We start from the raw sequence: 17,976 nt of genomic DNA on the forward strand, positions 1-17,976 counted from the left end.
TTAGAGGACTGCTGCTAAAACCAGAACCAGATCTTATAGCCATCTGACTACAATTTACGTAGTCAGACACTCGAGGAGTATAAAACCATGGCGATCCTTCTCTGCAGCTGAAATGCGGATGCAGCCGCCCACATTACACATTTATGCATCATATAGAGAATTACAGGAAAAGAAGACAGGGTAATGTATACTGGACAACCCATTAACATAAATGGTCAGGTGACGTGTAAGAGCCGCACGGTCTGTTCAGCGTTGGGCTTCACATAATCTCCTCATTAAAGGCCCCCCTTCCATCCAACATACCAGCATATACTTACCTCTCCACACTCCCCCTGGGGTCTTCCTGCTATCCGCCCCCGACGTCACTTCCACATCGGACCTTGTGAGGGGGCTGTCACTGGTGAGACGAGTCCGTCATGAAAGTGGCAGGGTGAGCGTTTAGTGGGGGACCTGAATATACCGTAGGAGAACCCTGGGAAAGCGCGGAGAAGTAACAATAGGCTGCTTGTTAAGTTCTATATGAGGGCAGATATATATATAACATACATACACACACGTGTGTAAAGGGCAGGAGTAACCCTTTAGCTCCACTGAAGAGAATGAGGCTGCAGCACCGCACTCATCCTGGGAACAGAGACGGCCATGTTTCTCTAATCCTGGAAACCCCTTTAAATAAGTATCATGTGACAGAAGACAAGACAGGCGAGGTAAGATGAGATTTTACCAGAAGGAAATCCCCCACGGCCACATCATTTTAAGTGTTCGGGCGCTGTATGAGTCAACATGTGTTTGGTAAGGACCGATTTGGCAATGAATTGTTTCCCACACAGGTGGCAGGGGAAGGGTCTCTCCCCCGTGTGCTTCCGCTTGTGGATTTCCAGCTCTGTCTTATCGAAAAAGCATTTTCCACAGGTGTTACAGTGCGAGGGCAACGAGTGAGTCTTCTGATGCTTGGCCAGAGAGGTCTCGCTGTAGAAGCATCCTCCGCACACCTGGCAGACGCACAGCTTCAGGTCCGTATGAATGACCTGGTGTTTGACAAGGAAGGACAACTCGGTGAAGCTCTTCCCGCATAAGGAACATATAAAGAGTTTATCTACGGTGTGAATGACCTGATGTCGGGCAAGGTCCAAGTTACTGTTAAAGCCTTTATGGCAGCTGGGACAATGGTACAAGATCTCCATGGTGTCGGCACTCTGTCGGACAGAGTAGACAGAAGAACTATTGTTTGTCTCAGTATTGTCTTCTTCTTGGGGTTGCTCTGAGACGGCTGAAGCAGCCGGAGCCTCCTTAACTGGATTTTCTTTGTTTCCGTCCCTCCTTCCGTTACGTAATGCTGGTTCCCCGTGCTTAACAAGGCTCGATTGTCGTTTAGGATATCTCCGGATTTTGGTCGGTATATAATCTTCGCATGTATCTGGTTCCTTCTTTATATGGATAGGCACAAAGCGTGAATGCAAGGTGGTGTCAGGAGCGTCTTCTCCATTGGGTGAGGCTGGTTCCCCTGTAAAATGAGCTTGGTGTTGCGGTGTATAATCGGTGGACTTATAAACGTTGGAGTCTGGGAGATTACCCCCTATCACATGTGGGAGCCGTGGAGGCATCCATATAGAGTTGTGTGAGGTTCTGTCCATCCCATGAGGCTGCTCTCACAATGTACTGAGCTGGCACCGTAGAGGCATCCATGCTGGGTTGTGTGAGGTTCTGTCCATCACGTGAGGTGGGCTCCTCTTTAATATGATGTTGTGTGAGGGGATAATTGTTTGGGTTGATGAGGTTTTCTTCTTCATCACACGAGTCCTGGTTCCTCCTTAATATGAAGCTGGCCAGCTAAATGAGGAGCTGTATTCCGGAGGTCCTCTCCATCCCAAGAGTCCTCACAGGGTTCTTCCTTAATATGAAGACATGAATAAAGAGATGTATGATCTACATCGCTGAGGGTCTCCATTCTCACATCCAGATGTTTCTTCAGTTCTTTTCCACATCTCCGGGGTTTTGTGTTTTTAAGGTTTCTGTCTCTGAATCGGTATCCATGGCTATATCATCTCCGTTTACAAGATCTGAGGGTGCGTTAGGGACAGGGCTATTACTGCACACGGGGCCGTCTGAAGGACAAAAAGACAGAAAAACATTCAATGGCTATCAGCTATGACATCTGTAGGATCTAGCCATAGAACACTCAATATTACTAATCCATGTAATGACGTGAGCATGACGAAGACTCAAGAGACCTCAGAGTCCTCAAAAAGAACACAAAATACATTTCTAGAAAACATTCTCGTCCTACCTGGTAATGAAGGATTCTGTGGGTCATCAACCATGGCGTCCCGGTACAGATCCTTGTGTCCTTCTACATACTCCCACTCCTCCATGGAGAAATAGACGGCCACATCCTGACACCTTATAGGAACCTGACACACACAATGGTCACACAGTCATCATCCAGACCCATCATCCCTTGTGTATAATTTCCCAGCATTCCCTGAGGCACTCACCTCTCTGGTCAGCAGCTCGATGACCTTGTAGGTGAGGTCTAAGATCTTCAGCTCGTTGTCTTCTCCAGACGGAGACGAAACTAAGACATTTCCCCATGACCTACAAATCCCTTCTACGACCTGAAGCCTGTTCTTGTGTGGGGGTTTGTCCACTCGGCTTTTTCACTAGAATATAATCCTGTAAAGAAGAAAGAGACCTCTGAATACACATTGTCCTGAGCATTTGACCCATCTCCAAAAATTTTTGAAGGGGTTGTCTAGACTTAGAAAAACATGGCCGCTTTATTTGAAGAAACGAGGACCTGATCTAATACACAGCTGAGCACAGCCGCAAATGAGTGCCGCCACCGTTAGAACGGTAAGTGTTGCCATGATTACAGGGCCACAAGTGGCGTCATCATTACAGGGCCACAAGTGGCGTCATCATTACAGGGCCACAAGTGGCGTCATCATTACAGGGCCACGATTGCGGCCACCGTTACAGGACCACAAGTGCTGCCATGATTACAAGGGTTAGGGCCACCATCATTACAGGGCCACGGGTTCAGTCATCATTACAGGGCCACAAGTGCTGCCATGATTACAAGGGTTAGGGCCACCATCATTACAGGGCCACGGGTGCAGTCATCATTACAGGGCCACAAGTGCTGCCATGATTACAAGGGTTAGGGCCGTCATCATTACAGGGCCACGGGTGCAGTCATCATTACAGGGCCACAAGTGCTGCCATGATTACAAGGGTTAGGGCCGTCATCATTACAGGGCCACGGGTGCAGTCATCATTACAGGGCCACGGGTGCAGTCATCATTACAAGGCACGACTAATCACCAGGCCGCATGAACCATGGCTGTATCTGTCATTTATGTGGATTATTCTGATCTCCGTGTTGGAGTCAGGAAGGAATCTTTCTCCCTGTGATGGGGCAACTGGCATCGGCCTCTGGGGATTCTGCCTCCTCTGGATCCATACAGTAGGGTTATAGGTTGTACTCGATTGACTCTCGTCTAAACTATTAACTTTATTCAATAGGTGACTATGTCCTTTATATACATTGATATTGGCTGCACATCTCCTGTTTTTCCCGTTCACACGGGGAGCGGCTGATAATAAAGTCAGCCGACGAGCGGCTTTTACTGATCGTTCATCCTGGGACGATTATCTGGTAAATGAACGTTCCTATCGTTCCTAGCCCATGTCAAAGGGTCCTTAGAGTGAGGTCATGTGACACATTACCCAGGATCCCTCACCTCTCCAGTCAGCAGGTAGAGGATCTCCAGTGTGAGGTTTAGAATCTGCTGGGTTACGGTGCTCTTGGTCGTCTCCATGGCTGATGACTTTCCCCTCTCAGTCGTCTCCATGGCTGATGGTCTCCTTCTCTTGGTTGTCTCCATGGCTGATGGACTCCTGCTCTCGGTTGTCTCCATGGCTGATGACTTCCCCCTCTCGGTCGTCTCCATGGCTGATGGTCTCCTTCTCTTGGTTGTCTCCATGGCTGATGGTCTCCTGCTCTCGGTCGTCTCCATGGCTGATGGTCTCCTGCTCTCGGTCGTCTCCATGGCTGATGGTCTCCTTGTCTTGGTTGTCTCCATGGCTGATGGTCTCCTGCTCTCGGTCGTCTCCATGGCTGATGGTCTCCTTCTCTCGGTCGTCTCCATGGCTGATGGTCTCCTTCTCTCGGATTAGCTCTGTGGAGATTGACGAGTTGTTGATCCTGGAAGAAGAATGAGAGTATAATAATCAGGAAGAAGAGCAGCCGCCCCATCAGCCCTTCATTACTACAGATTAAACAATGACGCTCCACACCAACAAAGTCTCCATAGACGGGACCATTATCCACACATGATGTGGGGACTGATAAGCGCCTGCCTCTCCCTGTATATATTATATACATTATAAACACTATATACAATGCACATACACTATATACAGATTATATACATTATAAAAACATTAAATACAATATACATCATATACACACCATAAATCATACACATTATATACACCATACACGCTAAACACACTATAAACTTTATAAAAACACACTATAAAAATCATATACACTATACATTATATACACTACACACTATATACATCATCTACACTATATACATCATCTACACTATATACATAATATACAGACTATATACACACTATATACACCATATACATAACAGAGTCGCCTCCTCCATGTCTCACAGTAGGGACAGTGTCCCGGCATATAGCAGCCCCCCCCCTCCTCCATGTCTCACAGTAGGGACAGTGTCCCGGCATATAGCAGCCCCCCCCTCCCCCTCCATGTCTCACAGTAGGGACAGTGTCCCGGTATATAGCAGCCTCCTCCATGTCTCACAGTAGGGACAGTGTCCCGGCATATAGCAGCCCCCCCTCCTCCTCCATGTCTCACAGTAGGGACAGTGTCCCGGCATATAGCAGCCCCCCCCCTCCTCCATGTCTCACAGTAGGGACAGTGTCCCGGTATATAGCAGCCCCCCCCCCTCCATGTCTCACAGTAGGGACAGTGTCCCGGCATATAGCAGCCTCCTCCATGTCTCACAGTAGGGACAGTGTCCCGGTATATAGCAGCCCCCCCCCCCTCCTCCATGTCTCACAGTAGGGACAGTGTCCCGGTATATAGCAGCCCCCCCTCCCCCTCCTCCATGTCTCACAGTAAGGACAGTGTCCCGGCATATAGCAGCCCCCTCCTCCTCCATGTCTCACAGTAGGGACAGTGTCCCGGTATATAGCAGCCCCCGCCTCCTCCATGTCTCACAGTAGGGACAGTGTCCCGGCATATAGCAGCCCCCCCCTCCTCCATGTCTCACAGTAGGGACAGTGTCCCGGCATATAGCAGCCCCCCCCCTCCTCCATGTCTCACAGTAGGGACAGTGTCCCGGCATATAGCAGCCCCTCCCCCTCCTCCATGTCTCACAGTAGGGACAGTGTCCCGGCATATAGCAGCCCCCCCTCCTCCTCCATGTCTCACAGTAGGGACAGTGTCCCGGCATATAGCAGCCCCCCCCCCCCCTCCTCCATGTCTCACAGTAGGGACAGTGTCCCGGCATATAGCAGCCCCCTCCTCCTCCATGTCTCACAGTAAGGACAGTGTCCCGGCATATAGCAGCCCCCTCCTCCTCCATGTCTCACAGTAGGGACAGTGTCCCGGCATATAGCAGCCCCCCTCCTCCTCCATGTCTCACAGTAGGGACAGTGTCCCGGCATATAGCAGCCCCCCCCTCCTCCTCCATGTCTCACAGTAGGGACAGTGTCCCGGCATATAGCAGCCCCTCCCCCTCCTCCATGTCTCACAGTAGGGACAGTGTCCCGGCATATAGCAGCCCCCCTCCTCCATGTCTCACAGTAGGGACAGTGTCCCGGCATATAGCAGCCTCCTCCTCCTCCTCCATGTCTCACAGTAGGGACAGTGTCCCGGCATATAGCAGCTAGAGGAGAGAAAAAGCACAGAACATAACATTACCTATGCAGAATCACTTGCTTTGCAGACACTCGAAAAAGATAAATCCATAATCATTAAACCCTCCGACAAGGGGGGGAACATTGTAGTCATGAACAGGGATGCATATGTCAAAATGTGTACTGATATACTTAATGACACAGACTGCTATACCCCTCTTACCACTGATCCCAAACGAAAGTATCAGGAACAACTACACAAGATACTCACCGATGCATATCGGCAGAAACTGATTAGTAATAACGAGCTCGACTTCATGGACCCTAAACACCCTCGCACATCTGTCTTCTACTGTACACCAAAAATTCACAAAGGCACACACCCACTCAAAGGACGTCCCATTGTGTCAGGCATCGATAATATTACTCAAAACGCCCAGCACTTACATAGATCAGATATTACGTCCATTCGTTGTGAGCCTACCCTCCTACGTCCGAGACACGATGGACGTACTAAGGAGAATAGATGGTGTCACAGCTGATAGAGAAACATTCCTCATTAGCCTTGACGTTGAGGCATTATATTCGTCCATACCTCATGAAAAGGGACTCCTGGCTGTCAAACACTTTCTGGGTACACGGGGGAGACAATACGAACCACACAACGCCTTCCTCCTACAGCTACTGGAATTCACTTTGACCTCCAACCTTTTTCCTCTTTGAGGGGCGGTCCTTCCACCAGCGCCGAGGTACAGCCATGGGGAGCCCTTGTGCCCCCACATATGCTAATCTGTACCTCGGGTGGTTGGAGGACCAAGTCGTTTTTAATGACACTCTAGCTTGTTTCACGGCCAATATACCTCTCTGGCTGAGGTACATCGACGACGTCCTTATCTTATGGACGTCGTCGATGGACCTCTTCAGGGAATTCGTGGGCATCCTGAACACCAATGACCTCGGACTCCATTTCACATATGTGGTAGACAAACAAGAAATCACATTCCTGGATCTGAAGATCTGGAAAGATCAGGAAGGCACCTTAGCTACTAAAGTCTACAGAAAAGCCACAGCCACGAACACATTACTGATGTGGGATAGCTGTCACCCCACTCCCCTGAAAAGGGGCATCCCAACAGGTCAATATTTAAGAGTTAGGCGGAACTGTAGCAATCTGACCGACTTTAGGGTCCAGGCCCACGACCTCCGACTGAGACTACGGAGTAGAGGATATCCTAATAAAGCTCTACGACAAGCATACAATAGGGCACTCACGACTGACAGACAAACACTATTGACCCCCAAGAGTGACATGAGTAATGACAACCTTAGCAGGATCATCGGGACCTTCGATGCCCAGGCCAATGAAGTGAGAGACATCATTACTAAATATTGGCATATCCTTCAAAGGGACCCAGACGTAGCCACCATGATCTCACATAAACCACAGATTACATACAGGAAGGGCTGTAACCTAAAGGACAGACTGACTGCGAGCTACTTACCACCAGCAAAAAAGCCAGGTACATGGCTGGATAGACAAATACCGGGCACATTCAAATGCGGGCACTGTTCCATGTGTCGGTTTGTCAATCAAAGCAAAACAGTAGTCAGTGTAGTTACAGGCATCCAGTACCCTATCAAAGAGTTCACGAACTGCTCCACGAAAGGTGTAGTGTATGTACTTACATGTTCATGCCCCCTGAACTACGTGGGGAAAACCATCAGACCCCTAAGAGAGAGGATGAGAGAACATGTGGGAGATGTGACTCATGGGAGGGATACCCCGATAGGACTACATTGTAGAGATGTGCACAACTGTGACCCTAGACATATCTCATTCCAGGTCCTTGATGTCATCAAAGCGAATGTCAGAGGCGGTGACTGGGAAAATTTGATTCTACGCAAAGAAGCTGAGTGGACATTCAAAATGAGTTCTCTTAAACCGCATGGACTGAATGACTATATCCAATACAGCAGCTTCATTTAGTACGTGTGAACAAGGACTATAAGATGAACACTACATGACTGACTCTCTCACGCGTATGCTGACTGCTGATGCACAGAAGTGCACATTGACCGACCTATGTGTCACGGCTGGCCACGGCTAATGCCCCACGGCTGTATGCATAGACATAACTATGATGCACTAAGCCCATTGCCCTATGATCACTCGCAGGCTCTAGACTGTCCAGGGGAGATGTCAGGTCTACGGGCACATTCTCCCCATCTTTTTATGTGCCTGTCCGCCTGTGCAGATACCTATTAGCTATGCGTCTGTTATACTCTCAGACCTCCGCTATGCTCCCTATTTGCTATGCGTCTGTTATACTCTCAGACCTCGGCTATGCTCCCTATTTGCTATGCTCTGTTATACGCTCAGACCTCCGCTATGCTCCCTATTTGCTATGCGTCTGTTATACTCTCAGACCTCCGCTATGCTCCCTATTTGCTATGCGTCTGTTATGCTCTCAGACCTCGGCTATGCTCCCTATTTGCTATGCTCCCTATTTGCTATGCGTCTGTTATACTCTCAGACCTCCGCTATGCTCCCTATTTGCTATGCGTGTTATACTCTCAGACCTCCGCTATGCTCCCTATTTGCTATGCGTCTGTTATGCTCTCAGACCTCGGCTATGCTCCCTATTTGCTATGCGTCTGTTATACTCTCAGACCTCGGCTATGCTCCCTATTTGCTATGCGTCTGTTATACTCTCAGACCTCCGCTATGCTCCCTATTTGCTATGCGTCTGTTATACTCTCAGACCTCCGCTATGCTCCCTATTTGCTATGCGTCTGTTATACTCTCAGACCTCGGCTATGCTCACTATTTGCTATGCTCCCTATTTGCTATGCGTCTGTTATACTCTCAGACCTCCGCTATGCTCCCTATTTGCTATGCGTCTGTTATACTCTCAGACCTCGGCTATGCTCCCTATTTGCTATGCGTGTTATGCTCTCAGACCTCCGCTATGCTCCCTATTTGCTATGCGTCTGTTATACTCTCAGACCTCCGCTATGCTCACTATTTGCTATGCGTCTGTTATACTCTCAGACCTCCGCTATGCTCCCTATTTGCTATGCTCCCTATTTGCTATGCGTCTGTTATGCTCTCAGACCTCCGCTATGCTCCCTATTTGCTATGCTCCCTATTTGCTATGCGTCTGTTATGCTCTCAGACCTCCGCTATGCTCCCTATTTGCTATGCGTCTGTTATGCTCTCAGACCTCCGCTATGCTCCCTATTTGCTATGCGTCTGTTATACTCTCAGACCTCGGCTATGCTCCCTATTTGCTATGCGTCTGTTATGCTCTCAGACCTCGGCTATGCTCCCTATTTGCTATGCGTCTGTTATGCTCTCAGACCTCGGCTATGCTCCCTATTTGCTATGCGTTTGTTATGCTCTCAGACCTCCGCTATGCTCCCTATTTGCTATGCGTCTTGTACTCTCAGACCTCGGCTATGCTCCCTATTTGCTATGCGTCTGTTATACTCTCAGACCTCGGCTATGCTCCCTATTTGCTATGCGTCTGTTATACTCTCAGACCTCCGCTATGCTCCCTATGCTCCCTATTTGCTATGCGTCTGTTATGCTCTCAGACCTCGGCTATGCTCCCTATTTGCTATGCGTCTGTTATGCTCTCAGACCTCCGCTATGCTCCCTATTTGCTATGCGTCTGTTATACTCTCAGACCTCCGCTATGCTCCCTATTTGCTATGCGTCTGTTATACTCTCAGACCTCGGCTATGCTCCCTATTTGCTATGCCTTTGTTATGCTCTCAGACCTCCGCTATGCTCCCTATGCTCCCTATTTGCTATGCGTCTGCTATGCTTCCTATTTGCTATGCGTCTGTTATGCTCTCAGACCTCGGCTATGCTCCCTATTTGCTATGCTCCCTATTTGCTATGCGTCTGTTATGCTCTCAGACCTCCGCTATGCTCCCTATTTGCTATGCGTCTGTTATACTCTCAGACCTCCGCTATGCTCCCTATTTGCTATGCGTCTGTTATGCTCTCAGACCTCCGCTATGCTCCCTATTTGCTATGCCTTTGTTATGCTCTCAGACCTCCGCTATGCTCCCTATGCTCCCTATTTGCTATGCGTCTGCTATGCTCCCTATTTGCTATGCGTCTGTTATACTCTCAGACCTCCGCTATGCTCCCTATTTGCTATGCGTCTGTTATGCTCTCAGACCTCGGCTATGCTCCCTATTTGCTATGCTCCCTATTTGCTATGCGTCTGTTATGCTCTCAGACCTCCGCTATGCTCCCTATTTGCTATGCGTCTGTTATACTCTCAGACCTCGGCTATGCTCCCTATTTGCTATGCGTCTGTTATGCTCTCAGACCTCCGCTATGCTCCCTATTTGCTATGCGTCTGTTATACTCTCAGACCTCGGCTATGCTCCCTATTTGCTATGCGTGTTATGCTCTCAGACCTCGGCTATGCTCCCTATTTGCTATGCGTCTGTTATGCTCTCAGACCTCGGCTATGCTCCCTATTTGCTATGCGTCTGTTATGCTCTCAGACCTCGGCTATGCTCCCTATTTGCTATGCGTCTGTTATGCTCTCAGACCTCGGCTATGCTCCCTATTTGCTATGCGTCTGTTATGCTCTCAGACCTCGGCTATGCTCCCTATTTGCTATGCGTCTTGTACTCTCAGACCTCGGCTATGCTCCCTATTATTGCTTCCTGATCACTGTGATTCTTATTATATACCCAGCACCCTCTGTAATGAATGCACCGCACTGATATATGCCATTGCCATTTATTTTACGTTGCCATACCTATAGCCGGGAACGGGGCTTAGATTCCCCATGATCCCATATGTATGAAACATGAGACCGGTCACCCACCTCCTGCATCGTGCGTCAGAGGCACATGACCGGGAGTCCGTACACGTCACCGTCAGGTGACCGGGTATCCCGTACCAGCTGACGCTTAGGAGAGGCGGATCGCGCGCGGGCGCTCAGGCTATTTTAAACCTGTATCAGAGATATCAGTACATGGCCGCCATCAGAGCCATGCAGACACCACTCTCCACACAGCTCCTAGCTTCGTCCCTGATGAATGCCTTTGCAGGAAACGCGTTGGACGCAGGAGACTTGTCCGCTGACCGGTAACGTTGACCAGTGAGAACTACTGAATCACGGTAACACCTTTGCGGCACACACAGTGTATCATCTTCCGTGCAAGGAAATATAGATGATGTTGATGTGATAAACTATTGGACCGCCGGCTCTCCATGTTTGGTCCCTATATGCTATCTGGTCACTTGCTGGACTATATACTGGTACAGTACGATACGGATATGTACCGTTTGTCACTGTAAATAAACCCACACTTTTGCAAGCATAAGTTTTCATGCTCCACTGTCTTTATCCATCATATAGCAGCCCCCTCCTCATTTATGTCTCACAGTAGGGACAGTGTCCCGGCATATAGCAGCCCCCCCTCCTCATTTATGTCTCACAGTAGGGACAGTGTCCCGGCATATAGCAGCCCCCCCTCCTCATTTATATCTCACAGTAGGGACAGTGTCCCGGCATATAGCAGCACCTCCCCCTCCTCATTTATGTCTCACAGTAGGGACAGTGTCCCGGCATATAGCAGCCCCCTCCTCCTCCATGTCTCACAGTAGGGACAGTGTCCCGGCATATAGCAGCCCCTCCCCCTCCTCCATGTCTCACAGTAGGGACAGTGTCCCGGCATATAGCAGCCCCTCCTCCTCCATGTCTCACAGTAGGGACAGTGTCCCGGCATATAGCAGCCCCCCCCCCTCCATGTCTCACAGTAGGGACAGTGTCCCGGCATATAGCAGCCCCCTCCTCCTCCATGTCTCACAGTAGGGACAGTGTCCCGGCATATAGCAGCCCCCCCCCCCCTCCTCATTTATGTCTCACAGTAGGGACAGTGTCCCGGCATATAGCAGCCCCCTCCTCCTCCTCCATGTCTCACAGTAGGGACAGTGTCCCGGCATATAGCAGCCCCCCCCTCCTCCTCCATGTCTCACAGTAGGGACAGTGTCCCGGCATATAGCAGCCTCCTCCTCCTCCATGTCTCACAGTAGGGACAGTGTCCCGGCATATAGCAGCCTCCTCCTCCTCCATGTCTCACAGTAGGGACAGTGTCCCGGCATATAGCAGCCCCCCCCCTCCTCCTCCATGTCTCACAGTAGGGACAGTGTCCCGGCATATAGCAGCCCCCCCTCCTCCTCCATGTCTCACAGTAGGGACAGTGTCCCGGTATATAGCAGCCCCTCCTCCTCCTCCATGTCTCACAGTAGGGACAGTGTCCCGGCATATAGCAGCCCCCCCTCCTCCATGTCTCACAGTAGGGACAGTGTCCCGGCATATAGCAGCCCCCTCCTCCTCCTCCATGTCTCACAGTAGGGACAGTGTCCCGGCATATAGCAGCCCCCCCTCCTCCTCCATGTCTCACAGTAGGGACAGTGTCCCGGTATATAGCAGCCCCTCCTCCTCCTCCATGTCTCACAGTAGGGACAGTGTCCCGGCATATAGCAGCCCTCCTCCTCCATTCTCACAGTAGGGACAGTGTCCCGGCATATAGCAGCCCCCCCCTCCTCCTCCATGTCTCACAGTAGGGACAGTGTCCCGGCATATAGCAGCCCCTCCTCCTCCTCCATGTCTCACAGTAGGGACAGTGTCCCGGCATATAGCAGCCCCTCCTCCTCCATGTCTCACAGTAGGGACAGTGTCCCGGTATGTAGCAGCCCCTCCTCCTCCTCCATGTCTCACAGTAGGGACAGTGTCCCGGCATATAGCAGCCCCTCCTCCTCCATGTCTCACAGTAGGGACAGTGTCCCGGCATATAGCAGCCCCCCCCTCCTCCTCCATGTCTCACAGTAGGGACAGTGTCCCGGCATATAGCAGCCCCCCCCCTCCTCCTCCATGTCTCACAGGTAGGGACAGTGTCCCGGCATATAGCAGCCTCCTCCTCCTCCATGTCTCACAGTTTAGGGACAGTGTCCCGGCATATAGCAGCCCCCCCCTCCTCCTCCATGTCTCACAGTAGGGACAGTGTTCCCGGCATATAGCAGCCTCCTCCTCCTCCATGTCTCACGAGTAGGGACAGTGGTCCCGGTATATAGCAGCCCCTCCTCCTCCTCCATGTCTCACGTAGGGACAGTGTCCCGGCATATAGCAGCCCCCCTCCCCCTCCATGTCTCACAGTAGGGACAGTGTCCCGGCATATAGCAGCCCCCCTCCTCCTCCAGTCTCACAGTAGGGACAGTGTCCCGGTATATAGCAGCCCCTCCTCCTCCTCCATGTCTCACAGTAGGGACAGTGGTCCCTGGCATATAGCAGCCCCTCCTCCTCCATGCTCACAGTAGGGACAGTGTCCCGGCATATAGCAGCACCCCTCCTCCTCCTCCATGTCCTCACAGTAGGACAGTGTCCCGGCATATAGCAGCACCCACCTCCTCCTCCATGTCTCACAGTAGGGACAGTGTCCCGGTATATAGCAGCCCCTCCTCCTCCATGTCTCACAGTAGGACAGTTCCCGGCATATAGCAGCCCCTCCTCCTCCATGTCTCACAGTAGGGACAGTGTCCCGGCATATAGCAGCCCCCCTCTCCATGTCTCACAGTAGGGACGTGTCCCGGCATATAGGCGCCCCCCCCTCTCTCCATTCATCTCACAGTAGGGACAGTGTCCCGGCATATAGCAGCGCCTCCCCCTCCTCCATGTCTCACAGTAGGGACAGTGTCCCGGCATATAGCAGCCCCTCCTCCTCCTCCATGTCTCACAGTAGGGACAGTGTCCCGGCATATAGCAGCCCCCCCCTCTTCCTCCATGTCTCACAGTAGGGACAGTGTCCCGGCATATAGCGGCCCCCCTCCTCCTCCATGTCTCACAGTAGGGACAGTGTCCCGGCATATAGCAGCCCCTCCCCCCCTCCTCCCCATTTCTCACAGTAGGGACAGTGTCCCGGCATATAGCAGCCCCCTCCTCCATGTCTCACAGTAGGGACAGTGTCCCGGCATATAGCAGCCCCCTCCTCCTCCTCCTGTCTCACAGTAGGGGACAGTTAGTGACAGTGTCCCGGCATATACATAGCAGCCCCCCCTCCTCCTCCATGTCTCACAGTAGGGACAGTGTCCCGGCATATAGCAGCCCCCTCCCCCCCTCCTCCTCCATGTCTCACAGTAGGGACAGTGTCCCGGCATATAGCAGCCCCTCCCCCTCCTCCATGTCTCACAGTAGGGACAGTGTCCCGGCATATAGCAGCCCCCCCTCCTCCATCTCTCACAGTAGGGACAGTGTCCCGGCATATAGCAGCCCCCCCCTCCTCCTCCTCCATGTCTCACAGTAGGGACAGTGTCCCGGCATATAGCAGCCTCCTCCTACTCCATGTCTCACAGTAGGGACAGTGTCCCGGCATATAGCAGCCCTCCCCCTCCTCCATGTCTCACAGTATGGACAGTGTCCCGGCATATAGCAGCCCCTCCTCCATGTCTCACAGTAGGACAGTGTCCGCGGCATATAGCAGCCCCCCCTCCTCCTCCATGTCTCACAGTAGGGACAGTGTCCCGGCATATAGCAGCCCCTCCTCCCTCCTCCATGTCTCACAGTAGGGACAGTGTCCCGGCATATAAGCAGCCCCCCCCTCCTCCATGTCTCACAGTAGGGACAGTGTCCCGGGATATACATGCACGCCCCTCCTCCTCCATGTCTCACAGTAGGGACAGGTGTCCGGCGGCATATAGCAGCCCTCCTCCTCCATGTCTCACACGTAGGGACAGTGTCCCGGCATATAGCAGCCAGCTACTCCTCCTCCATGTCTCACAGTAGGGACAGTGTCCCGGTAATAGCAGCCCCCTCCTCCTCCATCTCTCACAGTAGGGACAGTGTCCCGGTATAGATAGCAGCCCCCCTCCTCCTCCATGTCTCACAGTAGGGACAGTGTCCGGTATATAGCAGCCCCTCTCCTCCTCCATGTCTCACAGTAGGGACAGTGTCCCGGTATATAGCAGCCCCCTCCTCTCCTCCATGTCTCACAGTAGGGACAGTGTCCCGGCATATAGCAGCCCCCTCCTCCTCCATGTCTCACAGTAGGGACAGTGTCCCGGATATATGCAAGCCCCCCCCCTCCTCCATGTCTCACAGTAGGGACCAGTGTCCCGGTATATAGCAGCCCCCCTCCTCCTCCATGGTCTCACAGTAGGGACAGTGTCCCGGCATATAGCAGCCCCTCCTCCTCCTCCTCCATGTCTCACAGTAGGGACAGTGTCCCGGCATATAGCAGCCCCCTCCCTCCTCCATGTCTCACAGTAGGGACAGTGTCCGGCATATAGCAGCCCCCCCTCCTCCTCCATGTCTCACAGTAGGGACAGTGTCCCGGCATATAGCAGCCCCTCCTCCCTCCTCCATTTCTACAGTAGGGACAGTGTCCCGGCATATAGCAGCCCCCCTCTCCTCCATGTCTCACAGTAGGGACAGTGCCCGGCATATATAGAGCCCCTTCCTCCTCTCCATGTCTACAGTAGGGACCGTGTCCCGGCATATAGCAGCCCCCCCTCCTCTCCATGTCCTCACAGTAGGGGACAGTGTCCCGGCATATAGCAGCCTCCTCCTCCTCCTCCTCCATGTCTCACAGTAGGGACAGTGTCCCGGAATATAGCAGCCCCGCCCTCCTCCTCCATGTCTCACAGTAGGGACAGTGTCCCGCATATCGGCAGCCCCTACCCTCCTCCTCCTCACTACCATGTCTCACAGTAGGGACAGTGTCCCGGCATATTGAGCAGCCTCCCCCTCCTCCTAGTCTCACAGTAGGGACAGTGTCCCGGCATATAGCGGACAGGCCCCCTCCTCCTCCATGTCCTTCACAGTAGGGACAGTGTCCCGCATATAGGCAGCCCCGCTCCTCACTCCATGTCTCACAGTAGGGACAGTGTCCCGGCATATAGCAGCCCCCCTCCTCCCATTCTCACAGTAGGGACAGTGTCCCGGCATATAGCAGCCCCTCCCCCTCCTCCTCCATGTCTCACAGTAGGGACAGTGGTCCCGGCATATAGCAGGCCCCCCCTCCTCCTCCATGTCTCACAGTAGGGACAGTGTCCCGGCATATAGCAGCCCCTCCCCCTCCTCCATGTCTCACAGTAGGGACAGTGTCCCGGCATATAGCAGCTTCCCCTCCTCCATGTCTCACAGTAGGGACAGTGTCCCGGCATATAGCGGCCCCCCTCCTCCTCCATGTCTCACAGTAGGGACAGTGTCCCGGCATATAGCAGCCCCTCCTCCTCCATGTCTCACAGTAGGGACAGTGTCCCGGCATATAGCAGCCCCCCTCCTCCATGTCTCACAGTAGGGACAGTGTCCCGGCATATAGCAGCCCCCTCCTCCTCAATGTCTCACAGTAGGGACAGTGTCCCGGCATATAGCAGCCCCCCCCTCCTCCTCCATGTCTCACAGTAGGGACAGTGTCCCGGCATATAGCAGCCCCTCCCATCTCCTCCATGTCTCACAGTAGGGACAGTGTCCCGGCATATAGCAGCCCCCCTCCTCCATGTCTCACAGTAGGACCAGTGTCCCGGCATATAGCAGCACCCCCTCCTCCTCCATGTCTCACAGTAGGGACAGTGTCCCGGCATATAGCAGACCCTCCAATCCTCCTCCACCCCTCTCTCCATGTCTCACAGTAGGGACAGTGTCCCGGCATATAGCACCCCTCCTCCTCCTCCATGTCTCACAGTAGGGACAGTGTCCCGGCATATAGCAAGCAGCCCCACTCCTCCTCCATGTCTCACAGTAGGGACAGTGTCCCGTATATAGCAGCCCCTCCCCCTCCTCCATGTCTCCAGTAGGGACAGTGTCCCGGCATATAGCAGCCCCCCCTCCTCCTCCATGTCTCACAGTAGGGACAGTGTCCCGGCACACAGCAGAGCCCCCTCCTCCTCCATGTCTCACAGTAGGGACAGTGTCCCGGCATATAGCAGCCCCTCCTCCTCCATGTCTCACAGTAGGGACAGTGTCCCGGCATATAGCAGCCCCTCCTCCTCCATGTCTCACAGTAGGGACAGTGTCCCGGCATATAGCAGCCTCCTCCTCCTCCATGTCTCACAGTAGGGACAGTGTCCTGGCATATAGCAGCCTCCCCCTCCTCCATGTTCACAGTAGGGACAGTGTCCGGCATATACAGCCCCCCCCCTCCATGTCTCACAGTAGGGACAGTGTCCCGGTATATAGCAGCCCCTCCCCCTCCTCCATGTCCTCACAGTAGGGACAGTGTCCCGGCATATAGCAGCCCCTCCTCCTCCTCCATGTCTCACAGTAGGGACAGTGTCCCGTATATACGCAGCCCTCCCCCTCCTCCATGTCTCACAGTAGGGACAGTGTCCCGGCATATAGCAGCCCTCCTCCTCCATGTCTCACAGTAGGACAGTGTCCGGCTATAGCAGCATCCTCCTCCCGCTCCATGTCTCACAGTAGGGACAGTGTCCTGGCTATAGCAGCCTCCCCTCCTCCATGTCTCACAGTAGGGACAGTGTCCCGCATATAGCAGACCCCAGCGCCTCCATGACATAACACACTGCTGATAGATAGATAGATACATCGTCACAGTCCGTCTCACCTGTGTAGTCGGGTTCCTCTCTGCTCACCCGATCTTTCTACAGCCGCAGGGAGATGATAATTGATCACGTGACTGTACCCGGGCAATGTGGTCACATGACCGCCTCTCTCACACAACGTATAGAGCGCTTGCACGGAACATGAAGTCCAGGCTAGGCTCAGTTTTTGGCCCCGCCCCGTTACCATAGATATGGGTCCTCCTTACTATACAGACCGGATGTAAAGCTCGTAGGCGACTGCTGGAACGCAGAATAGCGTGACACGCAACTAGGAAGTCCAAGGCGCACACGATGACAGAGGAGCACTTCTCCGGGAGCTAGGATGGCGGCGCTGGAGCAGAGGCAGCGGGTCTGTCCGGATTTATTACTTATATAAGCGGTATCCTCTGTCATAGGGCTCAGGCCTAATGCTGTTACCCATCATGCCCTGTCATCCCCGCCCCCTGCACAGGCCCCTCTCCCCTCTAATCACCCAG

General features: G+C 52.7%; 1 pseudogene; it reads right to left on the minus strand.

Moving 5' to 3' along the window:
- Window positions 1-205: 205 nt before the first annotated feature.
- Window positions 206-17,544, minus strand: LOC138775521 (gastrula zinc finger protein XlCGF66.1-like; annotated as a pseudogene).
- Window positions 17,545-17,976: the final 432 nt, after the last annotated feature.

The sequence above is a fragment of the Dendropsophus ebraccatus genome, unplaced genomic scaffold (assembly GCF_027789765.1).
Source record: "Dendropsophus ebraccatus isolate aDenEbr1 unplaced genomic scaffold, aDenEbr1.pat pat_scaffold_1693_ctg1, whole genome shotgun sequence".
In the NCBI taxonomy this organism is placed as follows: Eukaryota; Metazoa; Chordata; class Amphibia; order Anura; family Hylidae; genus Dendropsophus; species Dendropsophus ebraccatus.